The sequence below is a fragment of the Pinus tabuliformis genome, chromosome X (assembly GCF_031772625.1).
Source record: "Pinus tabuliformis cultivar Carrire ecotype Pingquan chromosome X, CPIR1, whole genome shotgun sequence".
In the NCBI taxonomy this organism is placed as follows: domain Eukaryota; kingdom Viridiplantae; phylum Streptophyta; class Pinopsida; order Pinales; family Pinaceae; genus Pinus; species Pinus tabuliformis.
In genome coordinates, this window is record NC_142308.1 from 1031093408 (window position 1) to 1031116031 (window position 22624).

Below are 22624 nucleotides of genomic sequence, written 5' to 3' on the forward strand. Positions count from 1 at the left end.
AGGACTCACCAGATTCCAACTACAATTTTTGCAGCATGTACAACTCCTGTTCTTCTTGAAAACAACATCTTCATCTTTTGTTTCTAGTAATTTTATCTGGGTATCATCCTCTCCTTAATGGCTTTGTGAAACCTCAACATGGTTTCCTGGAAGGGAGGTCTAATCTGCTGATCTGGTATACCATTCTTTCTAGTGTTACGGTTCTTCCTAAAGTTGGGGTTTCTTATTGGGGGTGGTTGTTGATTCTCCCATTGAGTTTTCATTTCCATGTTTTCTAATATATCCATTATTCTCTCTACACTCTTTGCTAAACTATATACTTTTCCATCACAAGTGGAAGTTTCCTCTTTAATCACAACTCTCTTTTCATTTTGTATTCTGGCTTTCTTGCCTAATAGGTTGGCCTCTACACTAACAACATTACTTTGCATTTGTTCCAATGTTTCAGGGTTTCTTTCCCTTAACTAGTATGACATGTGAGTGTCAAAACCATCAGGGAATTTGATTAATGCTAGGTCAGGTGGTGGCTTAATATTAGTAGGGATTACATTATAGATGCTATTGAAACTAGTACAATAATCCTGAACTGACTCATTAGGAGCTCTTCTAATGTTTTCATATTCAGAAATTATTTGCAGATGGTTTCTCTTTCTCTCCCATTTATCAATGAATAATCTATGAAAAGCAGCTAAGTCTACAATATGGTTGGCAGGTAAAGCTTTGAACCATTTCTTAACATCCCCAGTTAATGTTTGAGCAAACAGCCTCATTTGGACATCTAAATCATCTATCTCATGCAACTAAAAATAGTCAGTCATTTTGTTCACATGTCATTGGGCAGTGTACTAACCAATAGCATCAAAAAAAAATATTTTTCTCTAATAATCTTGGGGCATGGCATGGATTTGACCAAGTAAAACCCGAGGTGCATATCAGTCTGCCATGGCTGAGATTCTAGTTTGACTTGGGCGTAAAATAGTGGTGCTTGAGGAAGGGCTTGAACTAGATGAAGATGAACTAGATGAGGATGAGGTGTTGGGATGGTGAATAACTGGTTTAGGGGAATGGAGTGTGGTGGATACTATTTGTGAGGTAGTGGTAAATGAAGATGTATTTACATTATTTGAAGATTGTGCATAAATTTCAGATGCAACAGCAGTAAGGGCAGCTAGTTCAACATATTGTTGAAGGTAAGAATCATCTATATGGCTTATCAATGTAGAGGTCAAAGCCTATAACTTGTCAAAAGTCTCCAAGACAAATTTAGCTAAATATGGATGGATAATCACCTTTTTTGATTCAATGAGTTGAATAAACTCAGGGTATAAGACAGTTTCATGAATGACATTCTCAGATTTAGTTCTAAATAATGACAAATCAAAAGGAATTTCCTCTAAAGTTAACAACTCCTCGGGGAGTGAATTTTCTTTGACTAACTGGCTGCTACTTGCCTGAGTTTCTAAGTTTTTTGGTTTTATTAAAATTATGTATGGGTCATCAACCATAATAGCAGGGTTTGGATTTGGATTTGCCCTGGTATAGTGAGTCTTCTTGGGAGCCATAATTTTAACTGCTTTTTATGAAACTTTCATGAAAAACTTCTGAAAATGACATTAAGGGGCTCAAGATGAAATTTAAGGTTTCCTTAAATTTTTATCAGACTGAGGATCAAAGTCTTCGATATGGTCGACAATAATGTTACCACTCCAAAATTTCTTTAGAAGTTGTTTAAGAAAGAAATGATAGAGGTAACCACAAACCAACGTTGGAGATCAAGATCTAGCATTCCTAATCTTTAAGAGGGCTCTCTCTTTATAATTTAACTTTTTTTTAGTTAATTGATTTTAGGCTAGTTATGATTGTGTTGGGGTTTTTGATTTGCATTTGGGTGGTGGGATCACTTAGATGAAAAATGGCTATCTTTTATCATTGGGATATAGGGTCAAATGTAAGGAAAATAAGATTGGATTAAGTTCTAAAAATAGTGTCTACAGGGCAAGATAGAGGAGTTACTACAAATCTTAAAGGCTTTATGGTGAAATGGTTTCCAATTGGATCCAGGGAGAAATTAAGGGTTCCCTAGGCCGGATTATGAAGAGAAATGCAACAGGTCAAAGGGGATGGGAGAGCAATTAAGGGTTCTCAAATCTGGATATCAAAGGAAAACATATAAATGACTAATTGTGCAAAACAGTGTGTACTTAAAGAAATTTTGAGTTATATTTCTAGTTAATTCATTCAAATTTAGATAAAATTTACATTTATGAAACTCATACGAAAGTAACCAAATCAGAAAGAGACTATACTTCATTGTAATAGTTCATCTCATGATTCCTGTAGTGCAATATTTTTATTACTTGCTCCAGTCTGTTGACTTGAAAATTTGTACAATAGCCCTTACGTTTAAGATCAAAATAACTCTATAAATGTATAGGAATCCACACTCAATACTTCAAATTATGAAGTATTTATACAAAACAAATCTATAAAATATCTCAAACTGCATTGAGAACAAATCTAGTACTGCTACAACTTCTACTAACTGTGCAAATTTCATTATCACCAATTGGAAAAGGAAGGAGATCCAACTGTGTATCTAGTGGAGCTACGAAAGATAACACCCCAATTGAGTTTCAAGGAAGCAATGGCCGAAAAGTAATTCTGTAAAATCCATTGGTTAATTATGTCTGTCCAAGGGAGTGATAATGTGTTTCATATATCTTTCTGATTCCACCTGAATCTAATTATTTCTACCCTTATATGAAAGCCATAGATGTGACCAGTTTGTAGCTTGCTAGACTAGTCTATGCTCAACAATACTTCGTCTGCTTCTGGAATGTCCACAATAACTATGTTGATACATTGGTGGACCCGTCCTTCAGATGATAAGAAAATGATGGCATATCTGAATTCACCTATCTCATGGACATGAGTTCTGTCCAACTGAATAATCTGTGCATACCTTTGTCCCATTTGGTATTGATTTTCTTGGAAATATATAATGGAATTACGTTCACCGATGCACCAAAATCAACCAATAAATTGTGTACATTGAAATTAAAGATTTTGAAAGTTAACAAGAAAGGTGGGAAGAGAGTATTCACATCCATCCTTAATGCATTAAGTACAAATTTATGAGAACCATAAGACTTACCAGATCCCTTGTCTAAAGAGGTAGCATTACCTATGGAGGTCTACCCAAGTTCCCATACGAGGATGTCCCGTTAGCTTGTGATCTTTGTTAATTCAAACATTAAATGCTCGCATGAACCTTCTTCATGTCATCAACTATGTTGTAGTCCATAGCAAGAAGAATGGACGAAGTGTCTGGGGATGGTTTTGCCCTTACTCCTCACAGAAGCACTTTTCATTCAGACTTCTTTCCTAGACTTTCTTTGAGTGTCATGCGCTGAGTTGACCCGTGGGTTTATTTTCTTAACGTATTTTCTTTAAATTTATGCTTCGGAAACTCAATTGTAGTGGTCATCCATTGGCTTCTTAGGTTGTACCATTTGGCCTTCTTATGGGCCGGATTTTCACTATGAGGCTTCTCACCAACAATACTCTTTTGGGCTATGAGTATACAGTTGAACATATTTACCGCATGCCCAACACTTAGAGTTTCATCGGTTGAAGTACTTCTTCCTTTTCTTCTATAGGCTCAGTCTACTCCTTAGCCATTATCGAGTCAATAAGTTGCATAACATGTATGCTCATGGCTTGATTCCACTGTGGGCATGTTTTCTTTGAATGAAATTCTTGATGATACAAACAATATTGATATGTGCCTAAGTGTTCAATGTTCAATACAACATTGGAGCTCTGTGCAGACTTTTCTAGTTGATTTCTGCTACTACTAGTAGTTGCATTCCTTATCAATAGGTTGAATCTAGGAGGCGTGCTGCTTATGGTGGTCTCGCTTGACCTCTGTTTGAGCTCTTCCATTTCATTAGAAAGAGAATTGACAAGACTAGTCAAGCTTTCAAGATCAACTATTTCTTTTTTTTTGGCCCTACTCACAGAGGCCTGAGACCTATTACCCATGTCCTTGGAGTCTTTTTTTGGTACATTGTCTAATATGACTCTGATTACATCCAAGTCCTTATCAACAACAATAACATCTTCATAATTTTTTTTTGTGTCTATTTCAGAGTTACCTTTACAAAATGCAGAGTGCTTGCTGGCAAGGAAGAAGTGTAGTAATATACTGTTATGGAGTCATGAGGTTTTGTGTTTTATATAATTTTTTTAAGATGTGATTGAAATATTTCACTTTTTTGTTTTTATCCATCTTAATATTACCCAGCTCTTTCAATAATATGGCTGAGGTCTTATCATCAACAAAATTTTCTAGGAGGATCTTCTTAAACCCCCTCCAATTCTAGATGGAGCTTGGAGGAAGGTTGTGATACAATACAGTTTCTCTACCATCCAAGGTACATGGTGTTACAGGGAAAAGTGTCTACTCAGGACTGCTTATCCCACTAAGGTGTGATAGCTACCTTAGAAACAAACAAAGTAAAGCTACTTTCGTTTTTCCTTTATAAAATATAGATAGAGAGGAACAAAGAAGACCGACCTCTGTCTTGCGCTAATCTCCTGGTTTGATTCCTTTCTTCCTTGATAGTCTTTCGCTACTTGTTCCCTTGCACGCTGAGCTTCACAGAGTACCTGTAAGATCATAGTAGCATAGCACTATACAAAGACATGGATCTATAATCATAAACAATCTAGGATCAGATGTAAATTGACCATACAAATGCAACAAACATGAATGACACAAAAGTATGGAGGAAAACTTGAATAGCTTTTATTGATAAACAAGAAAAATTCAAGAGGAGTTACAACCAGTTGTTCTGACCCAACATTGACCTCTCAGCAAGGAAGCCCCTCTTCACCTCATACAAAGCTTAGATCACCCAACAATCTGATGTTTGTCTCAAGAAACCAACAACAATTCCTTACAATATGCAAAATTCCAGCCTCCGGATCCCTGGGATGAGGGATCCATATATAGATATCTGTAAGGGAGATGAGTTAGATTATGATTTGATTAGTGCCTTCCCTCTGATAGTTCTTGCTTCCACTTGGAGATTGATGATCTCTTACTCATCCTTGGTCGAATTCAGAGAGGCAAGTGTCAGAGGAGAAGTTTTTGGAAGCTTCCATTGCCTCTCCACCTCGCGGAATGACACTGCCATTTGTCATTTCTTGCCCATCGCACCCCATAGAAGGGATTTTGAAATGCAACGCACCCACACAGTGTACTTAGGTGAGATGCAATGCACTTGGCCTGTGGAGCAGCTGAAATGATCCTGTTTTCACCAATTCTAAGCAGTTTTTCATGGAGAACTTTTGGGAGCAGCTGTAATCAGTTGACCTTGTTCTTTTAGGGGTTAGAGCAACACTTTTAGGGAGTTAGGAGCCCTTGGTTTATGCACATTTCATGCTTGGGTTTGCAGTGCCCAAAAATGTCTATAACACATGGGAAAAGTATACATGCAACATCATCGTAATGTACCTCATGTGTTTGCAGATGTAGGTAAAAGTTTTCAAGATTGCCTTCAACCTTCACTATTTTATCAGGGTCATACTTCGTTAAGAGCTTCTCCAAATGCCTTGGCATCTTGTGTTGAAAACCTAGAAGTGAAGTGGGCCGAGAGTCATCCAATCTAGATTTTGGTATGCCATGTATTATTCTTCGCTATACTCATCCTCTTTGTTAGAATTTGGTGGATCTTCTTCCTCTTCACCTGACCCGCAAAAAGTTGCGTTCGAGAGTAGAATGTTGTCTTCGTCACCAGAGTGAAAGAGTGGAGCCTCTTATTGTTTTTCCATAGAGTCTTCTCATTCTTCAAGAGTGGAAAGAACTACGTATTCAAGAGCATAAAACCAATATTCTCATGGGGGTGGTATTGTTATTCTTCAAAGAATATGGAAGACTGATTACTCCTAGGATCAATCCAACAACCTTTGAAAACTGATGGTTTTAGGGCAGATGGCCTGAATATGATCATAAAAAATTTCATGTTCAGGCTTGGGCTGAGAAGATTCATCAAATTCATAAGCTCGTATATGGGAGGTTCAATGAAAGTTGATGTTTTGACCAAAAGATGAGGTGATGGGGTTGGTCGAGTTACCATCCATAAAATAATGGATTCCTTCCTTCTAGTGCTAGAAATGTTGACGGTGTTGGACCCACCCACATTCATGGGATATCCTTGATGTGAAGTTGCCAATCAGACCTCACACCATTTTTTGTAGGAGTCCCATCCAGTATAAATAACTAGTTTTTGAATTATTAAAGTTTTTTCTTCTCTCTAACTGTCAGCAAGAGAGAGGGGTGTAAAGGTATCTTCAGAAAGAAACGGGTGTGCCTGGTGAGTGTTCGGTTGCAACTCTGTCAAGGTTCTTCTACTATAGAGGGGGGATAAAATTGATCCTCTAAGTGAGTGGTAATAATACCACCCAATAAGAGACACACATGAACCAAAAGGGGTTGTCTAACACCTAGCAGAATAGCCCTAGCGGATGCAACAATCATTACAACCAACTGACAAAGAAAGGTATGCCTAATATCTTGCGGAATATTCCATAAGGATGGGACAATAATAACAACCATTACAACATATTATCAATAAGATAAGTACCAAAATAACCGAAATAATTCAACTATCTTAGCAAATGTGAAAGAAAACATGAAATACAAACATCCACAAAATAGTCTTACAAAGATTCATAGTCCATGCATGAAGAACTTGCTAGCCTTGAAGGATTCTATTATTAAGTAAAATTTCCAAGACACATGTTTACAATGTACACCACTAGCCCCAATAATGGAGCATTGGAGCCACTCCTTTCCAAGGTGAAAAGTTCTTTGGTCATAAAATGAGGGAGTATATATAACCAAGGGTGACTCTTTGACTACCCTCATGATTGTTTGACTTCCTATGACTTTCCAACTTAGATGAATCTTTACATTCTGCGTGTGTCCTTTGGACTTCCATTTTACAATACATTTGAATACAACATAGATGGTCCACAATACTGATGTGGCATATGATCACTCATGGCATGACATGACATGACACTGCTGATATGGATTTCTTGATTATGTGGCAATGTCAATTCAATGTTGCTTCTGAGTTCTGTATGTCTTCTTGAATATGCTTTCTCTTCACCTCTGCATGGATTGGTGATGTAGAATCTTTAATTAGCTTTAGTCTTGGATGGTGGTCACAAACTTGTATCCCATTTCTTTCTCTCGATTGATCAACTTGTGAGTTTAGCTACAAGATATTATTTAGGCATGATTCCCTCCTTATTATCCTTCTCCATCATATTTCCATGACATGACAGTGTACATGTTCCTACAATTCAATCATGATGAGATGCCATCAATCCAAAAACCCCCTAGTCTAAGACAATGCATTCTGATCCATAAACAAAGCTCAGGACAAGTGATACGCTGAGAAGTGGGACTCAGATACTATGCAATGTTTAGTTCCAATAGTCAGGGGGAGAGATTTACCTCTGAGACTATGTAGTGCATAGCTTAGGGAGGCCTGAAGGATAATACTGCGTAGGTTCTGGAAATAGTGGGGCTAGGACAAGGGAATAAAAACTGGTTAAGCCAACTATGCAGTTTTGGATGTCAAGGGAGGTTAGGATTTTGTGTGTTGCACAACTCTAGTAGCTAAGGGAAGAGATTAGGGCTTGAAGATATGAAGTGTACAGTTCAAGCGAGGCTATGGGACATAACTATGCAATTCTGGGGGTTAAGGTCGAGAGTCGAGCATAAGAATTGCACAGTGGAGTAGCCCTGGTAGATAGGGACTATACATTACATAGAATCAAGTAGTAAGGTCACAACTTATAGGGGTGAGATTGTGCAATGCATAGTTCAGTTGGGACCCGATGAAGCTAAGTTGCTCAGCCAAGAAGATTTTCCAAAAATGGCTGTGTGGGATAGGTGATGAACTGTGATAAAAATTTAGCATACTTTGACAACATGAAAACATGGATCATCTGAACACATGAAAAAATAATTTCCCTCTGTGTGACTTCCTTATGACAATATATCACAAGTGAAACACTTAAGATAGACTTTAGGACAATCGTGATGACACTTGTGTGACAGTGCTCAAGAGTTTGTGTATGGGTACAATAGATGTTTACATGTTTAGATAAACTCATAAACCATTAGAATATGGTTTCCAACATTGCGTGACAACCAAACATGCTAAAAGACGACAATTAACCTAACATGCAAAGGGGAATAACGTGCTACAAGGGAGCTCATGAAATAATCTCTAATGTTTGTGACAACAATATAAAATACCAAGGAAGGCTTTGAAATTGAGTGTAAGCCACAATTTTGGAGGGTGTCACAACAACTACAACATAATCTCAAATTATCCTTTAGGATTCATCTACATGAATTAAAATAGTTCATAGTATACATTTTCTGCTTAAAGTCGCCTTATTCTTGAAAAATGGTTTGAAAAATATATTGGAATTCAGATTGTGTTTATACGGTTTTCAAAATTAATTTTAGATATGCAAACACACTTTTATTTCTAATTTCTCTCAAAGGCAGGGACAAAATCTCAATAATATCAAATGGCCAATACTTCAAATTCCAGCTCGTTCCATATTTCTGATCAAAGTCCTTGGCGGTGTTCTTCCTTTCCATCTCCAATAAGTTCAAATTTTGTTTATATTTCGATTATCTAATTGATTTTTTCTTTTTAATCCATGTTAATTTGAATAAAAATGTATCCAAATTGCATGATCCTGATTCAAAATTGAGTTCAGATGTAGAAAATACTCCATTTCAAAAACGTCAGAAGTTATTATCAGGAGAAACATATCGCAAGTAGTTGGTAGATGAAAATGGACAACCTCTTCACCCTGCCAATTGGAACATGGCATATTTTAGCTGCAATCATGGATCAATGATGTTAATAATTATTTGGTATAATGTAATTTCAACAAATCAATTGCATTTACATGCTTACTAATATCATTGATATTGTAATAATGACATTCAATATTTTTTGAAATTAGGATTCTAGTGATGATGAGCGACCCACCTACCATCTTCTAGTGCACCCCACTACAGTGTCAAATCAAGAGAAGGTTGTGTTAAGATAAATACTTGGAGAGGAAGCATACAAATAATGGTTAAATCAAGCACCCATTCAATTCCCACTATGTCCATATTCACTAATTAGGAATGACTACAACAATATTAGTTCTTCATCACAAGCTGAAAATGGAGGCAATAAAATAGAGGTTGATATGGATAATTACTCATGGGATATGATTTCCATGGATGCAACCTTGTTAGATGCATTCCATAATGATGAGCTAGGGGATGATGCTCATATCACTGATACCTTATTCAAAAGCCTAAAATATGCTTTCACCACCCCTCTGTTTGGACCTGACGACAAGCCAAAATCTACTCAACCGGGGACAATGATGTTGTTGTACAACTTGAAAGGAAGGTTCGGCATGTTGAATGCATGTTTCTTGGAAATATTGAGGTAATTCACTTTCATAATCGATCAAGTCCCTTATGTTTTGAAAAATATTGTCACACAATCAACATTAAAAATGGTTGATTTTATGAAAGTTAAATACTGAAATTGTACAATTATATTCCCCACCATCTGCAGCTTATTCAAAGATAAGGTTCTTCCAAGTGATAATGTCTTTTTGGGTAGCTGCAAAGAGGAAAAGAGGTTGTTGAAAATGTTTGGTGTTGAGTACATATCATATCATTCATGTCCAAATGATTGTATTCTATAAAGGAGAATATGCAGACATAGAGATATGTCCAAAATTTGGGCATGACATGTACTGTAATTAAAAAGAAAATGGGTAAATCACATGGTCTTCCTAATAAGATATTGAGGCACATGCATATAATCCCAAAGATTAAAAGAGACTTTCGTTGCAAAGAATTAGCTATGTTGCAACGATTGCACGCCTCACACGAAAGTGATTTAGGAGTTATTTGAATCCCAACATATTCAATAACCATGAAGCATATAGAGGATACATGGCCTGAAAAATTCAAGGATGAAGTGCAAATTCTACGACTTAGTAAGGCCATGGATGGTGTCAAAACATATTCCCTCCAAAACACCAACTATTCTATTTGGCATGTAGTAGTGATTAATAAATATCCCCCCATGTTTGTCAGTAAAGAATGAACATCTTATGTTGGCTCTCATAATCCCTAGCAGAAGACAAGTGAAGAATATGGATGTCTACTTACAACCATTTGTAGATGAATTGCAGGAATTATGGGAAGGGATACATGTGTATGATGTATCAAGACCCATCACAACAGAGAGGAATTTTACATTGTATGGCATATGTACTTAAACCATACATGATTACCTAGGCTTATGATTTTGCTATGGTAAATTACATTTCTATTGATTTGCTTATTTATATAACATTAGTGTTTCACATAATAATTTAATTCACTACAAGTTTTCTAATCTTCATGGTTGCTAATGTGTTAGCCTATATACAATAATTTCGTATGTCTTGTAACAAAAGGGTATCATGGATGTAAATTTTTTGGACCTTCTTTGAAGGATAGACGGTCTAACCGCCTACGAAATGTAGTGTATGACTGCTTCAAGTTATTCCTCCCAAGAGAAAACCCTTACAAAAGAGAAACATCCACTTTTATGGTAAACTAGAGATAATCCAAAGGCATGCAATAATGAAACCAGTTAAATGGCTTAGAGCATATAAGAGAGAGAATGAGAAGGAGTCTGCAAAAATGTTTGATTCAAATGGGGAGCCTATTATTTGACACCTATGTTGATAAGTTACCCATTGGGATGAAAAGGAAATCTGCCTTTTATGAGCTCGCATTTGGGAGCATCTTAAGATTTCACACTTACTAGATCTCATGCATATATTTAAAAATGTGTCATCTTCTTTATGGAGGCACATATCATCGAAATAAAGTGACACATTGGATATTAGGAGATATCTTACTTCCTCAAAAACTAAAAAGAAACATTGTCCAAGACAAGAAAATAGAGGAGAAGTTTGTCCCACTTGGTCTTTCAAGGAAGGTGATGTCCCATGGATTTTAAAGAAAGATGATATTTCTTTGGAAAATGAAGTTATAATGAGTGTGAGGGTGCCTTATTTATATGGGTTTTCACTATGGCATTGCTTCAATGTGAAAAACTATTTGTTGGGGTTGAAATCACATGACCATTTGAACCTTCTAAGGGTACTTATGTAAAAAAAAATGATTTTATTAAGTTTTATTTATTTTTATGCAATGGGATATTTTACAATTAATTTTTGTATAATGTATTATTTACTGTGCAATGTCATTATCCTCTACTCATGCATGGTGTGTGAATCTTGACTTCTCCCAAGACCTAGGACATGCCATATCTAAATAATATACATTTGTAAGTTGGATCACATTAAAGGAGATTCATATGGATAGCATTCCATGATGGCGTGAAGAGATAGTTGATATTGTTTGTATGTTTGAGAAGTAACTACCAATGAGTTTCATGGACGTGTAGGTTTATCTTATAATTCAACTAGTAGATGAGGTTGAATTAGTTGGGGTGGTTTCTTATCATTGGATGTTCTTCTTAGAGAGGTACATGAAGAAATTGAAAGGCTTTGTTTGACAAAATGAAAAACCTCAGTGGTATTTGATAGAGGGGTATATATTGTATAAGTATTTCTATTATGTCAATGATTACATAAATCACATCAACAAGACACGAAGCACACCAATTTGGGACGATGGAAAAAATGAAGACAAGACAGAAAGGGAGCTTCTCGAAACAAATGGAAAGAGGCATGCGATAAAGAGTAAGTGGCTTATCATTTGTCAAATTTCTACATAGTAGATACTCATAATGAACTTCATATTAATGCATATTTTTATCACATACGTACTATATATATATATATATATATATATATATATATATATATATATATATATATATATATATGTATATACATATATAAATATGTATATATATATATATATGTGTATATATATATATATATATATATGTATACATATATATATATATGTATACATATATATATATATGTATACATATATATATGTATACATATATATATATATACATATATATATATATATACACATATATATATATACATATATATATATACATATATATATATATACATATATATATATATACATACATATATATATATATATATACATATATATATATATATATATATATATATATATATATATATATATATATATATATATATATATATATATGTTGGTTTGATTTCATCAGTGAATTCAGAAATTGAAGCCATCAACAAATTCATTCTTTACAATATGGAAGCAACACAATTGTGGGTTGCATTGTACGAACGAAAGAGGAGGAAATGGGACAATGAAAGGAAATAATTCAAATGGTTGAAGGTAGAAGTCTGCCTTATCCTGATCATTTAAAGGAAAATATACTAATGGCATGCCCTAACATGTGGGTTGTTGATCAAGTCAGAGAGAAATATGGTGCATCTAGTCGTTACCTACGTGCTGAAGAGGATGCGTTAAACATAGGGATTGGGTGTAGAAACTTGGTTATTATAATTTCATTTGTACATTTTTAACTTCATACTGCACCTTTAAATTGTAACATCTATATATTTTTTTATATTTTTAATTATGTTCAAGTTATTAGACACATGACACTGTGTTTTTTTCACCTTTTTATCGGTGCATTTGTTCCCATCTATGTGGGAAAGTGGACATCATTTTCACACAAGAGGATGCCGATGATGGATGCATGACACAAGGATGTGGAGTGGAAGTCGATTTTGACTAATCTAGTCATGTTAGCCGCCGTGATCGAAACCTAATGCAGGGGACGTTATTTTATGTTAGAAATATATAAGAGACCATTCAAGTGGTCTTATCTTCATTCTAATGTGTTATTTTTAGGTGCAAGTGGTGGGATCCCTTTGATTAGAATAATGTAAAGGAATATCACAATATTGTGATGATATATATCAACACTAGAAATATCTGGCATGAAGCTAGGGAGCGTTATGTTTTCCCAAAAAACTGCAACCAAGTTTTTTCTTTCCCAGCGATGTTGGATAGGTATTGGTGGTTCATATTAAGACACAACCATAGGTGAAAAAATATTTTTTAGAACAATAGTGTTATCATGCCAAGCGAGGAATATAATCGGGGTGATGACAACATAGACAGATATTTACTTGTGTTATTTCATCATTTATATTGTTGTTTTATGTTTTTGTTTTCTTTATTTCACTAACTATATTGTTTTTTATTCGTCATGTTGGAATTTTATATAATTGTTATGATTCACAAATGTTTTTACACATTTTTTGTAGTGGAAACATTTTTACACTTAAGATTAAGTATTTCCGATTGTATACAATATTTATGATAATAAGGGTTCAAGGTCACAATCCTTCTCAAAAAGGAAAATGAGAAGAATGTAACCAAAATGAGAAAATAGTCAATTTAGAAACAACATTGAAAATTTAGTCTCGATTTAGATACTTACATGTTTATTAATCAATTCGCATGTTTTTTCTTCTTGTTTAGTTCAAAATCGATATAAATCGTGTAGTGATAACTCTATTAGGACTTTAATAATGAACAATTTGTGTATTAATATGTAAGATTAAATTCTTGACATGAGAGATGAAGTCATGTTTACTATATTGAAATTACAGTTCTTGCAACGTTATGTAAACTAAAAGGAGGCCTTATGCATGTATAAAATGTTGATTACATATTTTTACGGACCATAAGATAAACAAATGGGTTTACATGGTTGCATGAGTGGTTTTAATTTTTTCTTCATGGAGAATGGAAAAAATTTGACTTCTCTTTTCAATTGTAATTATAAATAAAAATTGAATTAATAAATATTCTATGGCTAAGAATTAAATGATAAATAATGTGATGGTGATTAAGAGGCATTTGTTTGACTTTCAAATATACTTGCTGATGCATTTTTATTTACTATTTAGATTATGTAAAATAAATATCTATTTTTATGTATTTATAAGTAAATTATTTAAAGTAGACACGTGTTTATCATTGTGAACATAATGTAATGTTTTCTACGAGAAATGTGAAAAGATGAATTTTACTGACTATCTCGTGATAAGTATGTGGAAATTTTTTTATTTCTTGAGTTGTTCATTAAGAAATAATCAAATATATTATTTGTCAAAAGTTTAAATCTAATATAGTATTATTTTTTTATTATTTAACTCATATTTATCATTAAAAAGAGTTAAATTTAAACCAGTACAATAGAAAACAAAGAAGCAAAATAGCACCAAAATATTATGTCTTTATTACTAGAAAAAAATTCACTTGCCTCTTTAAGGGAGAACTTAGAATAGAGTAAATCCCCAACTACATGTAACTTCACAAGCCTTATTTTGTATTTCTTGATCTTCACCTTTATAGAAAGAATTTTCAAATTTAAATTGGTAAGAGTTGCTATAAATATTAAATTTAATTTCTTGAAAATATCATAACTTTACTAAGAAATTAAATTTTATAAAAATCAAAATTTTTAAGTCATATTAAATTTAAAATAATTATAAGAAGTTTTGACTTAAGTTTTTTTAAATTTAACAATAGATTGACCTTTATAAACCAATATTGAATTGGTTTAATTGTATTTTTGAATAATTTACTATTATTAATATTTTATATTATAAATTGAATGAGTTACACATTTTCGTCTTATTATGAACTAAATAAATTATTTTACCTTTAATTATTTTTTCCTTGTGAGTATTGAAATATTTTACTAATTAAGTTAGAATGAATATGAATGAACTATCTAAGCAATAGAAAAATATTTATCGTAATTTTACAATCATAGTTTCAACCATACTAAACTTTGTAATTTATAAAAATATCTTTGCATTGCTTTTAAAGTAAGTAATTTTGCATGCAATTTCATATATAAATGTTTGATATAAGTTCACCAATACATAATATATAATAAATATTATTTCATAAAAATAAACATCATGATGATAACCATATAACAAACATAAACATCATATAATATACACATTCAAATTCACTACCATTATCTAATTATATACACCTCTAGCACATATAAACATCATTAACTAGCACACAAATCTAATAATCTAACAGGGCATCATCATCATGATCACATCTAACAAAACACAAAAATTGTAATCTAACATCATCACCACACACATCCTCAAATTAATATACATTTCATGTCAAATAACAACTATCACATACAAATTTATTTTCAAGCACATTAAATGAACATGTCTAACATGACCTAACAACATACACATCAACACGAACATATAAATTAAGTACATAAACATGAACAGAAAAATGCACCATTTATATATAGACAATTCAAATAACTGCAATCAAATATTTGATACAACAAATGTATTAGTGCTAACCTAGCCTACAACAGAAGACGATGGATTGTCAACTACTTCCTCAACATTTATCGAACTTTGAAGTGGAGGAGGAGGTGGCTGGTCTGCTCTATAAGGAGAAACATAAGGCACATCCTGTAACTTTAGCATCTAAGCATCAGGTGATTGAGGAGGAGGTGCACTACTAGAAGGATCAATGACATTGTGACCATGATCCAATGGGGTAGTAAGAATCATGATCACCACCCTCATCATCATGATCATGTTCATCAACCTCATCATCATGATTTGACATATATGTCGGTGCATGCCCTACAACCCTCATCGCTTCTAGTACCAAACTAGCTCCAAAAATATGACACATAAGAGACATCATCTCGCGTGGAGAGTCCTTGTAGAGATCGACAAACCTAGCATCTATGTTAATGTCTCGAGCCCTCATAGGGTAGGCTCCCTCCTCAACCAAACATGTGGACAATCTGTCGCAGTATTCCATCCGAAATATCATACCAGCCTTATGGGCCCAAACACCCACGACTCCCTGAGGATGTGTCTCACCCATCTCCTCATCTCCTCCATCTGATAGGGGAGGAGGCATGTCCCCATCAAATGTTTCGATGTCTACAAAATATATAACACACAACAATAATTGGAAAAATTCATTAAACAATTTAATAGAACAATTTAAAGAATGTGCTAGAATAAATTTTATTCTAATTAATTTAAAAAAATAAAATGTAATTAGATTAATTTAAATAAAACATTAATATTACGTCTATCATCTAGAGGCTTGGACGATGTGAATGGGAAGTTGGGACATTGTCTTGAATCAATCCTCACGTACGGAAATGACAATATAAACACATGGTCAAAGTCACTAGCTAGTAGCACCAGTGCCTAGGTGGAAATCCTTGTAGAATACTCTGGCAGACCCCTCATAGGCATCATCTGACCCCACATGCACATTTAGACCCCGGTCATTGTCCTAGGAGGGTGATATTCCAATGTAGGCCTCGTCTCTGGAAATATATAAAAAAATAAATAAAAAATATCTAAAGCGAAATGGAAGCCCCCCTCCCCATGTATCATCACAAGGCATCTATCTAAAGCCATACAAAGGGCCCTCAAAAAAATAACAGACCATCTCATACGTCATGGTGCCTAAATCAAAGAATCAACATAATACAAAAGAGGGAAAATAATGTGCTGCCCATCACTACTAAATCATTTAATGGTGGTGACTAGTAACGAGAGGCACCTAACCTCCTGTGGAGAAAAAGAAGAAATTTATAGTTTTCCACTACACACTTGAAAATATGCTGGACAGAATCCATGAGGCCCAACATATCTCTGAGAGTAGGAATGTTGAGTCTCTACCACAACCCCATGGGGAACATCAGGGAATTGGGGAAAATAATCCCCTCTCCTGGATAGGCAAGTGATAAAGTATATGTTCTCCTCAGAGGGCTTATACCACACCTCAGGACTGACATGGAAACCCTTCTCCTCGACACCCCAATGGTGGATTATATGCGCCAACAAGATAGAGTGTGCCTTCAGGGATGTAGCCTCCCCATAGTACTTTATGAGGCCTACATTGCTTAAGAGCGCTCGGGTCACTGCACTAATACGATGAAAGTATAAATCTCTCTCCCTCTCTTTGGCCTCCCATGCTCAGACCACATTATATTGGTGTGCTATTTGCTCCTGTTGCTACTACTGTTCTCCCAATTGACTTCTTAACTACATGATTGACATATAAAATACATCAACCTAATATACAAAATACAATTTTTTTTATTAAATGAAAATTTTACTTCTAAATATGGAAACATAACTTTCAATTAAAAAAAAAAGTTCTCTATTGCACCTAAAACAAATAGTAATGCACCAGCTCCGGTCCACTATCAAACACAATCGCATCGACATCAATGTGCATATATGTATGACATAATGTCATTGGTTCACATATTTAAATTCTCATCTCAGTGCATCTCACTTATTGATCCAGGTGAATATTGGTTGCCATCTGCCAAGTCCACTTGGACCCCCACTATTGTTTCTTTCAGCTTTTTAGTTTCCTTAATTGTAGCCCAGTTTACTATTTTTAGTAGTTTTTTAGGTCCTGAACTTTGAGAGTCGTTTTGAGGCCCTAAATGACGTTTTTTGGGGAAAAATGGGAGCAACATGGGTCCTTGATCTAATGTTGCTCTTCCCAAAGTTTTAGTTCTCAGATAGATATTTCTAACGAGATACTGTGAGCATCAAATGGAGATTGTATGCCAAAGTTATGATCCCGGGAAGTTGATGTACCAATTTACCCAAATGGGGTCCACAGTTTGGCGTTTCATCTTTAGGGTTAGGTTTTGGGATGTTAAGGGTTTTCCATTGTTTCTCAACAATAAATAGGCCTTCGAGCCTCATTGTAACATAGTTCAAAGGCATGTAGCATCCACATCTCTTATTAGAGATAAGCTACCATCGCCTTAACTGGTTTATTTCCAATTCTATTTGTAAGCATATTTCAATATTTTATGTTAATGAAATGAAGTATTATTTCCGCTACATCTCTGTGTTTATGGTTATCTCTATAATTTTTTGCGTTCCTGTTTAAATCCAGATCAGTGGTATCAGAGCGGTCTGCTTTTTCTCTGTTTTTCTTTGCATGTCCCCAACAAGGTCAGGATATAAGGAATTAGGGCTTGAACTGGTCGAACCTTTGCAAGACCAACCTCGCAAATCCCGACGGCCTCCCATGGCGGATGAAAAGAAAGATGAGGGAGCGGGAGATCCTATCAAAATCTTGCTCAAAGAAGCCCTCAAGCGACAAAGGAACATGATGATGGACAACTTTGCCTAGATCCTTCAACAGCTACCTAGGGGCGACGCATCAGATTCCAACAACTACTCTAGAATTGCCACACTGTTTAAGGTACCAGTTAATTTTGAAATCCCTATATTCAAGGGTTAGATAGATGTAGATGTTGTCGATAAATGGTTAAATCTACTAGAGGGTTATTTTTTTGTTCATGATTTTTCCAGTCGAGAAAATGTTATTTTCGCTCTTCTCAAAGCAGCTCCCCATGTCAAGGACTGGTGGGAAACCTACTGTGAGTAGAAGGATGAAAGTATAGGCTCACTATTTTCAGCTGCACCCACTTGGGATTCATTTCGAGATGCCATCAAGGGGCAGTACTACCCTATCGGAAGCTATGAGGATCAATACACAAAGTGGACCACGTTGCGACAGGGAAGGGACCAAGATGTGATGGAGTTTACTAATATTTTCCATACCCATTGCACAAAGTTGGGTATCAAGGATTCGAAGTAGAATTTTTTACTCAAATACTGCGACTGTCTGCACAAGTACATCCAGGAAGAAATAGAATTCCTGAACATCACCTCGCTCGGCATGACCTACCGATATGCCGTCAAGGTTAAGCAAAAGTTTAAACATAATAAGCAAGACTTTGGATCTGCAAATCTGAAGTAGGGGAAAGGTGCCCCCAAAACCACAGAACAAAGGAAAAAGCTAAGGCAGGGTGGCCCAAGACAACCCGCCAATGCTGTAAGAAAAGAACAATGTCATGAAGCCGAAAAAGGACACAGGAAAGTGGTGTGAGTTCCATAAGAGCTCCACTCACAACACAAGTGAGTGTCAAGCTAAACAGTCACTGGTGGCCGAGCTAAAGGTTTCAGAATTAGATGCATGTTCCGACTCTGAGTCAGAACCCAGCAAGGTGAGTGACAAAGGGAAGTAGATTATCGATGCAAAGCCCAACACCACTGTTGCCATCATGAAGATACAGAAATAGGAACCCGAAGATCCAGAGGAGGAGGAGCGTCTCTTACACTCCCAGATGTGGGTAAAGGGCTCCCCGCTACAGTTCATTTTCAATAGCGAGAGCCAAAAGAACCTGATTTCGACAGAGGTCATGAAGCGGCTAGGCTTACAAACCACAACACATCCACAACCGTACACCATCGGTGGCTTCACCAAGGACATGATCTTCGCATGAGCCAACAATGTCACCTTCCATACAACATCAATCCCTTAATGGATGAGGTATTGTGTGACATTACTCCCCTTGAAGTTTGTGATGTATTATTAGGACAACCTTACTTGTGGAAGTGACATGTTGTGTATGAATCAAGACCATGTGCTATTATTGTTACTATGGGAAATAAGTTGTACAGGATACTGGAGGTAGCACCACCTACCGACGTCTCTTTTATTATTGAAAAACAATACAGTAATCTCATTTCCGAAACTAGGAAATTTGTTTTCCTAATGATACGCCCTTAAGGAAAGAAGAATATGGTGGCCACGACCTTTAGACAGGGCCCCTCCACACGACAACTACGTATGGACAAGGTCGTGGAGGAGTATGAGGATATCTTCACCTCCCTTGCAGGGGTTCCACTGCACTGTCAGGTCAAGCACTCCATCGATTTGACCGCCGGTGTGCCATTGCCCAATGGACCAATCTATCGGTGCTATGTTCTAGAGAATTATGAAATCAAGAGGCAGATTCAGGAGTTGCCATAGAAAGGTCACATCCGTCAAAGTTCATCACCCTGTGGGAGCTCGATCATGTTGGTACAAAAGAAGGATGGACTTGGAGACTCTGTATTGACTATCAGGCACTGAACAAGATCACTGTCCATAATAGGTACCTGATCCCATGGATTGATGACCTCTTGTAACAACTGAAGGGGGAAAATATTTCAGCAAGATCGATTTGAAGTTAGGATATCACCAGGTACCAATCAAACCCTCCGATGTGTGGAAGACTACCTTCAAATCCAAGGAGGGCCTTTTCAAATGGTTGGTTATGCCTTTCGGATTGATGAATGCTCCTACTACCTTCATGAGGTTAATGGATGACATCTTGTAGCCATTCACCAACTCATTTGTAGTGGTATACTTGGATGACATCCTGATCTTCAGCCAGAGTTAGGAAGAGCACCTCCACCACATCCGACAGGTTCTCCAAACACTACAGCAACACAAGTTATGTGCCAATTTGGAGAAATGAACTTTTGGCATGACTGAGGTTCAGTATCCGGGATACATTATTGATGAAAAATGGGTACATGTGGATCCATCCAAGATCCAAGTCATTCGAGATTGGTCATCTCCAACCACTCTAACAGAGCTCCTCAACTTATAGGTCTTGCCAACGTCTACCGCAAGTTTGTGTTGGGATTTTCTCATATCACTTGGCCCTTGAGTCAAGTCACCAAGGGAGGAGCAAAAGAATAATTCTTTTGGTCTGAATCTCAACAGAAGGCTTTCATAGAGTTGAAAGATTGCCTCTGCACAGCACCAGTGCTCGCATTACTAGACTTGCAACAAACATTTGAGGTCAAGACAAATGCCTCTGACTATGCTATTGGGGTAGTCCTCATTTAACATGGGCTTCCAATGGCATATCACAGTGAGACACTTTCAGACACAGTCAGGAAGTATCCCACTTATGACAAAGAGATGTATTCCATTGTGTAGGCCTGCAGACAATGGAAGCATTACATTTTGGGGAAGGAAAGGTCATCCACATAGACCATCGACCCCTATAGTTCATACAGACCCAAGGGAGATTGCAGAATGATCGCCATTAGAAGTCTTCCACATACCTGCAACAGTTCCATTTGAATATCAAGTATAAGAAAGGTAGCACCAATAATGTTGCAGATTTCCTCAGCCGACCATCGATCATGACGTTAACCACTGTGCTCAACTCTTGTGGGCACGAGACTTTTGATTGGCCACTTCTCTACAAAAGCGACCTAGAATTTGGCCACACATACCAGACACTCTTGGAGGGTCAACATGTTCCAGATTTTCACCTCTAGGATGCCTTGTTATGCCACCTGGGTCACCTTTGTGTTCCTTCAAGTGAGCATGCCAAGATGATTTTGGAAGCACACTACAGTTGCGCTACTAGACATTTCGGGGGCGAGAAAATGGTGGTAATACTGCAAAAGTATTTCTATTGGCCGAATCTTCGACAGGATGTCGGGAAGTACATCAGATCATGCACTGCTTGCGCCATTGCCAAACTGACCAGCAAGAAGCAAGGCCTCTATACCCCGCTGCCTACCCCTAGTCGACCTTGGGAATCCATCTCCATGGATTATATGTCAGGCCTTCCTTCCACTGAGCATGGAAATAACCGTGTTTTTGTTGTCATCGACAAATTCTCAAAGATGGCCATTCTGGCTGCCCCCAAGAAGAATATCACAACAGAAGCCACTGCTAAACTCTTCTTTGAACGAGTGTGGGTACACTTTGGGATCCCATAGTCTATCATCTCAGACCGGGACAGTAGGTTCCTTAGTACATTTTGGTCCAGTCTCTAGTCAATGCTCGACACCAAACTCACTAAGTGCAGAGCCTTCCATCCTCAAACTGATGGCCAGATAGAGGTTGTCAACAGGATGATCGTACACATTCTGCACATGTACAACTCAAATCATCCACGCACATGGGACGAGATTCACCCCTATGTTCAACACAGTTACAACCAATCTCTCCACAGCTCGACTAGCCACAACCCTTTTTTAGGTGGGCTTGGGATTCCAGCCACTATGTCCCATTGATGTGGTCATGCCATTTGCAGCTACTCACACAGATTCAGATCATGTCCAATCTGAAACAGATAAGGCAAAAAACTTCATTGAGCACATCCAAAATATTCTCTAGTAGGTCCATGACATTTTGGAGAAATCAAATTCCAAGTACAAGCAGTGACGTGATCAACATTGGGTGCCACACAAATTTCAGGTGGGTGACAAACTCTGGTTGCATTTGCAAAAGGAATGCCTTACCAGAGCTTATCAGAAACTTAGACCAATCCGATATGGTCCTTACACCATTACCAAGTTGTGGGAGACAATGCATTTAAGCTCAGCATTCCTGCATTCCTTGGCCTACACCCAGTGTTCAATGTGGACTTCCTTCAACCATACTTTCCACCATTACTAGACACATTCGACATTGCAGAACAACTCACACCCACAGAGTTAAATCCAGATTGCATGGAACAAGCTGCAAATGATCAGATCATGGACACATAGATCAAGCACACTCGCCAGCAGAATGTCCAATTCTATCGAGTTG